At 48.2% G+C, this 13,592-nt stretch overlaps 1 protein-coding gene across 16 annotated transcripts in view; it reads left to right on the forward strand.

Annotated features, from left to right (window-relative positions):
- Positions 1-13,592, forward strand: part of JAKMIP3 (Janus kinase and microtubule interacting protein 3) — an 87,218-nt gene that overhangs the window by 4,755 nt on the left and 68,871 nt on the right. The window lies entirely within an intron of this gene.

Consider the following 13,592-nt stretch of genomic DNA (forward strand, 5'->3'; position numbering starts at 1 on the left):
GCATTTCCTTGGTTAAGTGGGCTGTACCTTCCTGCTACAGTTATTTATCAGGATCTTCGTAGTCTCCATCATATGTGATTGAGTTGAAACGCCAGGGCCTTTAATTGTAGGTAAACCTCCTCTGCAGCTCTGAACGTTGGTATTTCAGGGTGGTACAAGTTGTGATGAATTGCTGTAAGAAAGTAATCTGCTTTCCACGTTCACTAAATAATTCATTTGGATATATCCAATTTTCTGAACTGTACATAATGCATATACTGCATATCTTGGGAACTGCTTCCTATTCAGCACTGTTTAACCTGTTAAATTAAAAAATGAAGCACTTTTTTTCCCCCACCTGCTTGGTCCCTTGCAACATTAAAAAAACATCATTTTTTCAAAACATTCATTTTTTCATCAAAAAACATCATTCATCTCACCAAGATTTCTTTTCCTTTCGAGCAATGTGGCCATGCCTCTACTAAAACTGCTTAAAATGCAGGCAGAAATTTTAGAACAAATACACTGAAGTCAGATTGATTTTTGCCTGTTATTTCTCACACCGTGATACTTTCAGAGAAGTGCGTACCATAAAATAATAATTTGCTGGCAGGAGCCGTTCCCTGCTTTCAGTCTAGGCTCTCGGCCCTCAGCTGATGTGCAGCATTTTTAACCAACTGCCTGTTCTGCATTCCCTCTTCTCTGTAGATGTAAGTGCACAGTATGCTCAGTATGCTCAGAAATTGAATGTTTAAATTGAAATTTAAAGTATGCTCAGAAATTGGATGTTTGGTATAGGAGCTTTCTTAATACTGTACTTTGGCAGTGGACTTTGAGTTTATTTTGTGCCTGCTCTTGTCAGCTTTCTGACTGGTAATGGCTTGTTCTTCACCTGGAAATATCAGACTGGAGGAAGGTCTGGATTCTGCAGCGCTGGGTAAGGAGGCAAATTAAACTGGTCAAGGGCTACGAGCGCCTTGACTAGAGGAAGGTGCCTTTGTCATGGGGGTCCTGCTAAAAAGTATAGCACCCAGTTAAGGTGACTGTCGAGAATGTGCCTAAGGCCTATGGATTACCTTGAAAAACATTAGTCTTGGTTATATTTGTGGAAGTGTGTGCCTATAAAGCCTTTCCTTCTGATATGCCCTGCAAGTGATGGTTGTCAACACCTCCTACTTTGTGAGGCTTCAAGCAGTTTCCAACTGTGCTGTCAATTTATACGGAGAATAAAACTGCTTCACTTTTCTTCCAAATGCATCTCTGAAATATTACTTTTTATTGCAGATGACTCAAATTCAAAACCCTGTCAGAAAATGAACGCTGGCAAGTGAAGGCCTCTAAGTAATGATCATTTTTATAACACTTTCTTTTAAACTGTCTTCTAAGCTTTTTACCTTACCTGGTGCAGCTCTTTACATATAATCAGCATCAGAGGTTCAGCTGAAAGGGAACAATAAAACAAAAGCAGGTTCTAAAAACTCTACATAAATCACTTGGCTGGGATGTAGGATTTGAGCACAGCGATTGCACCCGGCTGCCCTGGCTGAGAGGCTCTGACAGGGCTGGGCAGCCTTCAGACAGGTAGCAGCATTCCTGCTTACACAGGGTATGGTAAACGCAGCTGAACATTAGCCAATATTTCAGACTTCGAAATAAACTCATTCTTTTAATCCTGTCTTTGTCTCTCCACAACGAGCCAGTAGCACTGATCTGCATGCTAAGGGAAAAGGGGAGCTCACTTGTCCCTAGAGCAGCAAGCGCTGGCTGTTGGTGGTGGTAAAATGCTACACAAATTCTGTCGGGGTCTCAACTGGAAAGAAGATTCCCTGGTTTTCCTTTGTCTCTTACAGTCAGGTCCTCTGTAGTCAAATAGACCCTGAGATCTACAAGATCTCAGGAATTTGATACAGTTCTGCAGAAATTATTCTCAGGGAGAATGACATCCTTGTCACTTTTCAAAAACTCGTCAGTTCCGTACAAATCTGCGGCTCGTTGTGTCCAGGAGCACGTGAGGAGGGATCTGCAGGCCCGTGGTGACCCTGGGCGAAGAGGCAGGACCCTGGTGTCGGTGAGACACGGCTCAGGGGGGCTTGAGGAAATGTCTGCAGGACACAACTCGCCTCCTGAAGCACACTGCGAGCCACGGGCATGGCGTGTTGGCTTCTCTAGGCCAAAGGGACACCTTGTGCTGCTTTTTGAGCTCTTCTGCCCGTGCTGAGGTCATTTAACCTTGACAAGGTCACGTGCAGATGGGGCCCTTATTCTTCTTTGCGCTCAGGTGATAAGCAGGAGCCAGTCAAAGATGCAAAACTTATATTTCCTATCCCTTTAACCACAGTTTCCTGGCTCCTGTTTTCTCCTCTCACTGTTCCTAGGCTCAGCTGCCACTTCAGAGCATGGCCGAGGCTGGGGGCAGAGCGATGCCCCTGCAGCCCCCGAGCTTCCTGGGCTGAGCTCTGGATGTCCCCAGACTACCCAAAGCCAGCATCGGGGCCATGCAGCCGTGAGCCAGACCCTGCTGCATGTGGCAGGGGGCTGCTGGAGCTGTGCTTCACAGCCAGAGCTGGCAGGCCTGGCAGGACCCGGCGTTAGCTGCACAGCAACTGCTGGCTGTGCAAGGCTGCTGCGGAGCGAGCGCTGCTCGGACCAGACATCGTCTGTGGCAGTCCTGGCTCCTCTACTTCAAATCGTTGGTACAGCTGTCATTGACTCAACATGGGCTTTGGGTATCAAAAAGGCTTCTCCTCTTTTTGCTGACTGCTCGGTTTTGTCTTGCGCACCCCTTAGGTGCACAGCAGGTGTGTCCCCTGGCAGCGGACAGCACGAGGGAACTCCAGAGGGCACCTCCTGTATTTTACTGGGATGTAAATCTGAAACAAGTTCTGCATTAATGGTGCTTAACTAAAAAGAAACTGCACACAGAAAGCCTGGTTCTGATGGCACTGAGTCAATGTCAGAAATCCAGCTGACTTCCAGGGACTCAGGACGTGCCCAGAGGGAGAACTGTGCAAAGCATCTAAGCTGTCTGCAGGTTTAAGATTTGCACTTTTAATAGGACTCTGTCACTAAAATACCCACAGCTTTACTTAAAATTTTTGTTAGGTTTCACATTTTAAGTAATTTTATATTAAAACTATTGTTTGGTTCATTCCATACTGGATTCATGTTGCCTCCATAACAAACAAACTCTAGCCACGGTTTATGATAAGCCTGTGTCCTGTTAGGATGACACCAGCGCTTCTAAGGCAAACTTCCTGATGGTACCAATTGCACTTCGTTTTGCATTGTGTATGTTGTCAGCATCCACAGTCTGGATCCTCTTTGGGTAAAACTAAATCAGAAGGTGTTCTCCAACCTCTAACTGGTGCTCACAGCAGCGTAACACTACAGTTTGAAGCTCCCCCAGAACTCGGATAGCGTGAATGCCAGACCTTCAGCACCAACCCTTTTCCTTCAGCACACATTGCACTGCCCGCTGGTGCAGACAGAGCCAAGGCTGTCTGCAAGAAGCACCAGCTGCCACTCGGTCAGTAACTTCTCAGAAGGACAACAGCTCGAGTTATACCTCAGAAAAGTGAGGTATTAGTTTGTGGGATTACGTAGGCATTGTGCTTGAGCATCTCTAATGATGACTGGGTAAGGTAATGAGGAACAGCATCTTTCCAGTTCACGATAATGAACTGCAGGTAGTGTGGAAGGCTTTCCTAGGATCCTCCTAATGTGAAGGGGACCCCAAAGTACATCAGATGTTTGGGTAGGACATTTCCAGTCAGAAAATCTCTGCATTTATTTTATTATTGCTGCTAGAGTTGAAGTCAGCCCCTATAGGAACAGAAAGTTTGAACATATAATGGAGGCTGAGAACCTAATGTAAATATATATGAACAAAAAGGCTTTGTTTAAGGGACTCAGAGTCCAAGGCTGTGTGATGCATGACTGAGATCTCTGCTCACTGGGAGTACAGGCACCCACAGCATACATTAGGTTTTTTTCCTATTTATAAGAATACTGATATTTAAAGGTCATGTGTCCACTTCCATCTAATCCTGAGCAAGACACAGGTTTCCAGACTTCTCAGATATTAATGACAGATAGCAGAGAAACCAATGTAAATGTAATTAATATGCAAATTGGAATTTCCATCCCAATCAAAGAGAGCAATGTTCACCGCAACGTATGGCTGCAGCACCACAGAACTGACCGATGGAGTTGAAGTCATTAATGTTGTATCTTAAATACCATGTGGAGAACATTTAATGTGCTGTTCTGAACATTACTGAGCAGCTTTACAACAGTGTGATTATTTTATTATTATTTTTTTCCCCTTTGGAAGGGCTTTACAAGAAGAGAAAAGGAAAACAAACAAAAAAAACACTATTTTTTCCCTTCTTCTGTGTATGTATCTCTGGAAGTTTATGATACCACGTCAGAATAACTGAACATTTTCCAAATGGGCTTGTGCCGCTTAGGCAGGGCAAAGTGAATTTAACAAAATCAGATCATGAGGTAATTTCATAAGAAGCAGATTCATGATTATACGGGGAACTGTAAATGTAATATTTCCTCCATTAGAAATGATTGATTTCAATAAGTCACATAGGCTCCAGCTTTAGGGAGCATGACAGATACGTGCAAGGCTGCAAACTCCTGCAGCCGTAGCGCTGGTTTTGTGCGAGGCGCTGCTGAAAGGGCACCGATGGCCTCGGGCCCCAATTCCTGGGGTGGGCGCTGCCACTCCAAGCCCCCCGGTGCTGTGCAACGTTAGTTTGGTGTAACCCTGCGCTTCATTCTGTTTGCTTCTCATTATATCGGTGTTGCAAGGGATATAAAATTGATCCCACAAAGGTACAGAAGCGGGCAGCCCCTGTGCCTAAGCAGAGGCTGAACCTGCCCGAGCCCTGCACCAGCCTGGTAGACGGCTCCTGCCTGTGCCCTGCCGCAGCATGGCCCACAGCCCCTCCTGGGCTTCTGGCTGGCATGGGGCACTCGGGGCACGATTTTATGGTATGGCAAAGCCCTGTCATGGCAGAGCTGCCTGGATTTGCTTTGGTCACAGTCAGGGATTGGCACCGCTCGTCCCAGTGGTGGTCGTGCTCAAGTTTTCCCGTGTTTGATGCTGCAGTAGCTTGCATGGCACTCTGCCCTGCGCCATGCAGGTGGCTCTGCAGACAGAGAGCCCACCCTCAAAGAGACAGGGAGAGGAACAACAACAACACCAACATGAATTGGCTTTCCTAACGAGGCCTGGGTCAGGGCAGGTAACAGAAGTGTGGGTCCCTCCGGCACGCGGCACCCATCACACAGCGGAGCTGTGCTGTTGTTTTGCAGGAAAAACCCAAAACTATTGAGAACAGAAAATGCGAAGTAACATTTTCTTTTAAGGAACAACAAAACAAAAGGATCTGAGTTCTAGAAATAAGGAAAATTATGTAACGCATGATATATTCAGTTTTGTTTTCTCTGATTTGAAGGCAACAATTTGTAACCATGTACGTGCCACATAAAATAATGAAGTTATAAACTACCGCTAATCCTGCAACTTATGAACATTAACACAAGTGAAATATTTTAAAATTAAGCCATCTTTCAGTACATCACAGCAATTAATTAAGCAATCCTTTTGTCCCATTCTGTCATAGAAAATAAAGCTTGAATATTAACGGCTTACAAGTTTTTATATATGAGCCTACATAAACCAGAGCACTAAATTGACCCATTTTTTATTTTTATGGCTTAAAGATGTCTTCTCTAGCATTTCTTCTAAAAATGGAACAGTCGCTTCCATAATGTTGGCTTTTTATAGATACAGGGTTCATTCTTGCATGTGACATTTTCTTACTCTATCTGAAAATAAATTTCAGCGAAGGAAGCTCATGAGCATCTTGAAAGCATACTAGAGATCCAGTATAACCATGAAAGCACAGATTTTTCTTTGCCTCAAAGGCAAAATTTCAGATTTTCATGGATGCAGGAAAAAAATCCCTGAACGTAGCTGGTAGAGTTACGGTGTGCAATGAGAGGGACAGGAGTTTTTAGTCACGGCCTTTGTCACTTTGGAGAATTGCACTGATATGCGTGCCATGGTGTGATACCTGGGTTGTGAACTGGTTCAGAGACAGCAGCTGACAAGCACTGAGTGTTTGGTCCATAGCAGTAAATATCCTTTGTGATTTATGGAGATTTTGTTGGCAAAATAAACTGGTTAATCACAATACACCATTTCATTGTTTTCTAATACCACAACTCCTTCTTGCATGCCAGGTAAGGCCAAATTATCCCAACTATTTCTTGGGAAATGCTTTTTATGTTGGATAGGAAGTTTGCTTCCATATTGTTTGCATCCAGAGCAAAGTCAGAGGAAGCTACAAGAAGGACAAGACCACTGCTGCCACATTTCTGCACTTTGCTGGCTCCCAGGCTTGCACTGGAAATCTCATTACACCTAACTCTCCTTAGGATGCTCTCAAGCTCAGCAGCAGCCAAAGGCTGGCTGCTCACAGGTGCCCCTGATGAGATGTGGTAATCACTCATTAAGTAAAAATGTTGCGAGGAAGCAAAGAGCCCAGCAAATGGGAAGTGTCGCAGGTGTGAAGGATGGGAAGGAGAGGAGTGCTGGGGATGCATTGGAGGCGTGTGTGTGGTAAGGGTGTCCCAACGTGTGCCTGGTGCAAGCAGCTGGTGCTGGGCTCCTGCCCTCCTGGGGCAGAGCCACTGCTGCTGGCAGCTCGGGAGAGCTGGGACTCCGTGGTGTGGTTGGGAAGTCTGGCTTTTGCTGGGGAGGAGGAAACTACAGGAGCTACTCTTTTATGTTTCCACTCCATTGCCACCACCTACAGCACCAGAGAGGTGTGTACGGCAGGAAATGAGGCAGGTTTGGTACAGGGGCCTTGTAGGAGGGCTTGGTGTTGCTGTGCAGTGTCTCTAGCAGCCTCTTAGGAGGAGCATCACGAGTGGGGGTGAAATGATCTTTGCAGCCCATGGTGCACTCCCTTCCCTAGATCAGAACTGATGCCAGCTGGGTGTTTTCTGTTTGTTCACGGGGAAGAAAAAGATGCAAGCAGTTCCTTTCACCAGCTGAAGCTGGAAGGCTGAGATGCTCAGCAGGAGCAGCTTTCAGCAGCACTGAACGCTGATGGAAAACCTGAAATGGCTTCCAACAGGCAGGGTGTTTGTTCGCTGGCGTCGGCCTGTTTATTTTTACTGTCAAGGGGTGGGCACCTGTAGCAGAACTAAATGAGTTGTCCTTCTGACCTGGTAACTCTGCTTTCCATCCCTCTGGTCTGATGCTGTCAGAAGTGTTTGGGTGTGTTTTACTGTGAGGGCACTAACAGGTATGTGAGGGGAAAAAATGTTGCTGATTAACTTGGGGGGAGGTGAACAAACATGAAACTAAAGAAAAATAGGTGCTTCTGCTAAAAATATTACTGTCACTTAAAAATAAGTCACTCAGCAGCTGCATTTGACACTGCAGACATGAATATTTTTCCTTCTGCTTGTATTTCCATGTCAATCAACAAAGTGTGACATCAAGTAGCGTTAGTCAGCTCGGGAGTAGATGTACCTCCTGGGAAGGGATGTCGGCACACAGACAGATGTACATGCAGATCTCCAAATCACGAGTGAAAGATAAGGAGTAAGAAATGCAAGGATTTCTTAGAACAACAGCTGTATCTCTGGAGCAGTTTGATGGCATGACTGTATACCAGCACCAAATGAAAGCAGGTAATTCAGCTGCTAATAAAAACTGCCCTGGAAATTGTGAGACACTTTGCTCCTGCCTCCAGCCAGCCCTTGGGTGTTATAGCTCACAACTGGCTGCACCGAGCACAGCATCCACCTGTGGGATGCAGGAGTAATTAAAGAATTAATTCTGAGCAAAGCCACTGGGTATTTGAAAACGTAGACTGGGACCCACTGAGGTGTAGAGGTAGCCCTGAGGCACAACTGCCTGGGGTGCCGGGGGAGATCTTGCCCCTTGACCTTCTTGTGAACGTGGTTTGAATGCTTGGAGAATGTGCGAAGGAGTTTGGTGTTGGGTATGGCTTGTACATTTCGGATTGCTGTGGCTGGTTTAAGTAATGCCATACTGAAAAACAATTCTTTTATATAGGTACGCACTCACATGAGCTTTACATAGAGTTTAGGTAAAGAGTGTGAGCTCTAGGAAAAGTCAAATGGTACGAAAGACAAACTTCTTTTCTTATAAAGATTTTTTTTTGCCCACTATGTTCTGCACTATATGCCCAAAATGTTCTGTCTCCTTAACAGCAATAATTACTATTTTGCACAAAGGACCTAGATATATGCTTGTCTGATATAAATCTGTTCCTTACAAGTAGGAAAACAGATGGCAAATGGGCAACAGACCACTTCCCCACATGAGCACTTAGGGAACAGTAGGTGATAACGTGCAAAAGCCTGGATGCTATTTTAAAAAAGGCAACTTTGGTTTATCAGTGACTTTTCATTAAACTTAGCTTTGGTTCACCAGCTCAGGGTTGTGAACAAGAACATAATTTCATGGGTGCTTAACTCATATTAATGTGACTCATCCATTTCAAGTAACAAAAGTGCAAGCTTGGGTCTCTGAAGCTTTCTCAGAGTTCCAAGCTCCAGTCTGACTCGTTTTGAGTCAAATTTTGAGGCATTATTTCATGTTATGTCCAGGTAAAATCAGTTATTTACTACAGCAAAATCTTTTTGCTGTAGTTATTATTTGTTATAAACATTTAATTATTTTATTTCTGTTGTTGTTGTTTGTTTTTTTTTTTTCTCATACAGAAGTTCAAATCAGTTTTCTTCCACAATTCAAAAAAGTTCTAGGCCATTATTTTTGGAAAATGTTTTGTGGAGTAAATCTTAAGAGCCTAACGTTAGACTGCTTTTGAGAAGTATGTGACTGTCTTAATTGGTGACTCACTCACGAGGAGAGGACTGGAAAGGAGCACCTAGAGTCAAAGCTGGTCGAAAATACCACGTTTGGCAGGCTTGCAGTACCTCTTCTAAGTTTAATGTTAAACTCTGGGACATGGTAGTTTTGTTGTTGTTTAGTTTGGTTTTTATTTTCAACCATGTCTACTTAAAGACAAAATATGGAAATTTATCTTCAGCATTTGCTGCTAAGTCATCAGAGAAGATAAAGGACAAAGAGGAACAAAATTTGCAGGTCCCTTTGTCAATAGCAGGGAAGACAATTCCTGTGTCCTGGTTTGGTCAAAGCTTTCCTCTCCCCTCCTGTCTCATCTTGCTGGAGCTGACCAGGGCAGGGAGAGGTCTTCTCCTTGTCCTGCTCAGTTTTTAGGTAATATTTTATTTTGTTTTACTTTATTTTTGGAAGTTCAAATTGCACGTAAACTGTTCAGAGCTTCACGGGCTTGGTCCTGCCCTCGAGGCTGTTGCTGGCAGCAGGAGGATGGCGGTGGGTCCGGCGGGGCTGGGGCTGTGCTGGAGGCAGGCTGAGCCTAGCCCAGCGTCCTCTGAGGTTCTGTGTCTCTGTAAAGAGAGCCTACATTAACAGAAAAGGGAAAAAATGGCTTTGTTCATGTGCTGAACTGAAACATCTCAAATGGGTTTTTCCTCTTCCTTCTTTCTCCCTTTAAGTTCCACCCAAACAAAATAAAAACTTACCGCTTGACATTCCTCCTGGAAGAAAATGTTTAAAACCAGGGTTTTTAGACTCTTGTTTTTAATTAAACTCAAGCAACTCTAAAACAAGTTTTAGTTTCATTTTTACATCATAATTGCAATTTTATCTTAATATTTTGACTAAAATGATTGAGAAATAAACCCAGCATAACAATTCTTCCATCTGCCAATTTCATCACAGGAACCCTGTGCTCCAGACATTGCCTTTTGCCCACAGTCCTTGAGCTCTCCATGTAAACATAATTCACCAGATAATCTACAGCAAAGTCACTGCTCTTCTGTGTTTAGTTTTGCTTTTATAAAAAGGGCATGTGTGTGTGCAAAATGAGTGTGAGAGGGCAGGGGTGCGGCTGCAGCCCGCTGTGCCTCGAGGGAGGCTCCCCAGGCCATGGAGAAAAGCTGTCTCTAAATGCAGCCAGCGGGGGTGATGATCCCACAGGTGGCCTGGGCACACCTTGCCCAGCCCCTGGGAGCCAGCTGGGACCTGCTGCCCCTTACGAGCCTGCAGAGCGGGCGGCACGGGCAGCTGCTGCTTCCCTGGCACAGGTACCATGGTTTGGGGAGCTCGTGGGGAGCCAGGAACAGCAATTGCCCCTGGATTTCAGGCACAGATGCTTGTGTCCTCAGAGGCCCTGGATAAAACCTGTTTTCTTTATCCTTTGATATGTACACATGCACAAAAAAAAAAAAAAAAAAAAAGCCAAGCAGTGTGGGTCAAACCAAAATTAGGTTCCTTGGTTTTGTTTTTTCTCCTTAACACATGCTATGAAGAGAAGCAGGCAGGGAGGAAGGGTGAGACGAGGCAGAGACAGACTTTGATCAAAGGAAATGTCTCTTTAGCTCCAACCAAGATCTTTTATTTCCCCCTGGAGGATGTAACAAAAGCAAAGCAGTGGCAGTGGGGAGGCAGACTATGCACAGAGCCAAGGAGGAAGAAACAGAGGTGTCACAGCCCTTCCCCGGCCCCCTCCACCTGCACAACGGGGTGTTGCTGTAGGTAGCGCATCTTTATGGGGGCCCTGGGGGCCCTCTGCCCGCTGGGGGCCCTCTGCCTGCCAGCGGGGTGCACAGGGAGCTCAGGAGCTCCCCAGGGGCTGCAGCTCTTGCTATTTTAAATTGTGGTTTTATGGCACTTCAGGCAAATATTGACTTTTCTTTTCTAATTCACCTTGCAGCCTACCACATGCCACGGAAATTTTATTTCTGTTTTCTTACCAATTCACCCATTTAATCCATTCTAAAACTCTCAGCTATATGCCTTTTTCCTCATGTCATGCCAGGGCCTCTACCAGCCCCAGGGCTGGTGTCTCTGCATGCTGTCAGACCCACAGACATCAGCGCCAGGGGCAGTGGGAGATGTGCTGGGTCCCCCTCAGAGCACTGGGGGTGCCACCAAACAGCACTGGGGTGCCACCGAGCAGCACTGGGGTGCCACCAAGCAGCGCTGTGTGCACGGGCTCTGCTGCACCGTGCTCCCAGGGAAGTCCTCTCATCACCAACCAGCACCTCCAGGCTTTCTTGTTGCAAAATGCCACTTGTAAGTGTGAGGGTGGTGGCGGTGCAGCTGCATGTGGCTTCTGGTGCTCTCTGGGTGGTGTGCACTGACACTGACACCCCTCAGAGGCTTTCTGCTGCTCCCCTGGGCGTCTCCAAGCTTTTTGTTGCTGCTCTACCCCACGTCTCCTGGCCATGGGCTGCCCCACAGCGCGTGTGTGGTCAAGGCCCTTTATTAGAGTGAGTATTTGAAGCTCTCAGTGATAAGCGCCCACCCAGCAGTAGCTGCTCTTTAATGCTTTAATCATTTGAAGGTATTCATGGCTGCAGAGGGACGTGAGAGCCGTGCAGCCGTCCTTTCTGCACCTCTGGGCTGGGGCTGGGTCCTGCTGTCGCAGCACCCTGATGGGCAGAAGGTTTGTAACCGGGGCCGTCCTGGACCCAGCCAGGTCTGCAGGCTGTGGCCGTGGTTCTGTTGTACTAGCAGTGAAAGAAACACATGAAAAACTTTCACAGAATCACAGTGTAAATGGCATTGGCATTCATTTTTTATTTTTTTTTTATTAAAGCAAGAAGTGAAAGCCTACATAATTGAAATATGTACGAAGCTAAAACGCTGCTGACTTGTCCCAGGCTGAACTCTCCGGCACTTCTTGGTTCGGTGTTTCTGGAAGGAAGCTCTCAGCCTCCATTCCCCATGGTAATGGGCCAGCTCTCCACGGGCTGGCACCCCAAGGGCCGGGCTCTCAGGAAGGGCAGCGGCAGGGCTGGGGCTGCGATTTCCCTGTGCTGAGCATCCTCGGTGAGAGCCAGCAGTGCCCCGCTGCCAGCACAGCCCTGCCCTTCCTCTCGCACTCGCTACGGGGAATTATCGCCAAAGGGACTTTATGGTGGCACCGGCAAAATCTTTCCCGTCTTTGTTTTAAAATGAGGTTGAAAACAAACAAACAACCGAGCGGGTGAGTCGGTTCTGTCCCCCGCTGTCTCGGGGAGGGGGGGACCTCGGGTAAGGGCAGCAAACCCCGGGGCTGATGCAGCGGCACCGGGAGCACCCCAGCTATTGCCTGGCGGGGGGTGCCGGGTCAGGGGGTGCCGGGTCAGGGGGTGCCGGGTCAGGGGGTGCTGGGTTAGGGGTGCCGGGTCAGGGGGTGCCGGGTTAGGGGGTGCTGGGTTAGGAGGTACCGGGTCAGGGGGTGCCGGGTTAGGGGGTGCTGGGTTAGGAGGTGCCGGGTCAGGGGGTGCCGTTTCGGGGGTGCCGGGTGCGGGGGCTCTGCCCGGCTGTGCTCCTGCGGGCTGCTCCCGGCTGTTCCCGGCTCCGAGGCGGAGCGGCAGGACGCGGAGGTTTGGTGCCGTGATGCCGCCCATCCCCATCCCCAGCCGCAGGCAGGGGGGGACAATTTTTCCTCCTCCGGAGGAGCTGCGCTCCTTCTCCCCAGCGCCCCCGCAGCATCCCGCTGCCCGACGGCGGGCGGCCGGGCAGGGCTGAGCGCACACACCCCGGCAGGGACCCCAAACACCCCAAATACCCCAAACACCCCAAATACCCGGCGGAGCGGCGGCACGGGGCGCAGCCAGCTCCTCCCCGGGGCGCCTCGGCGAGCTCCGGGCCGCGGCTGCTGAGTCACGGCCCCGGCAGCCGGGCGGCGCCGGGCACCGAGCGCAGGTGAGGGGGGACCGGGGGGCTCCGGGGCCGGGGGTGGCTCCGGGGGGCCGGGGGGGGGTCGGGCCGGTCCCCGGCAGCACCCGGCGGGATGGGGCTGGGGGGGCTGCGGGGGGCTGCGGGGTGCCGGGGGGCTGCGGGATGCCCCCAGATGCGCCCCGCAGGCAGCGAGGAGCGACCCCCGGGCCCCCCCCTCTGCTTTCCCCACGGCCCAAGGGCTCTGCAGCTGCAGCCTGGTGTTTCTGCAGCCCTTGCACTTGTTTATCTGCCGGAGTTGCAGCAGCCTTATTTATTCTTGCTTTTCCATGGCGTTGCTGTGGTTCAGCTGCACAGCCGGGGGCTGCTCGCTTCCCGAGGCTTGTCCATCTTCCTCCCTGAGGCTGCGGGGCTGGGGGCGAAATGGAGGGAACGGGTGGGCATGGGAAGGGGGGAGCTGGCCTTTTGGAAGGTTCACCGGGTTTCCTTACGGCAGAGAAGCTGCAGGTGGTACCTGCAAGTAGGAGCATTCCCTGGGCACCATTAAAATCCAACATCTGACTTCTGAAAACAACCCTGTTTTGCTGAACTACTGCTAAGATATAAACTGTTTGGATGGAAAAATAATCTCTGGCTATGCTTTCAAATTTAAGCATAGAAATTGCACTGGCAGTTGCTTGTAAATTGCAGGTTTGCATTTTGCAAACAAAAACATTTCAGAAGCAAATATTAAACATAAGATGCCGTGAATACATATGTGTTTTCCATGGACTTTTAAATATTATTTAAGTAAACAAAAAGCTGAGCAATATCATCAGGGGCTGTGAATTTGGTGCTG

The sequence above is a fragment of the Anas platyrhynchos genome, chromosome 6 (assembly GCF_047663525.1).
Source record: "Anas platyrhynchos isolate ZD024472 breed Pekin duck chromosome 6, IASCAAS_PekinDuck_T2T, whole genome shotgun sequence".
In the NCBI taxonomy this organism is placed as follows: Eukaryota; Metazoa; Chordata; class Aves; order Anseriformes; family Anatidae; genus Anas; species Anas platyrhynchos.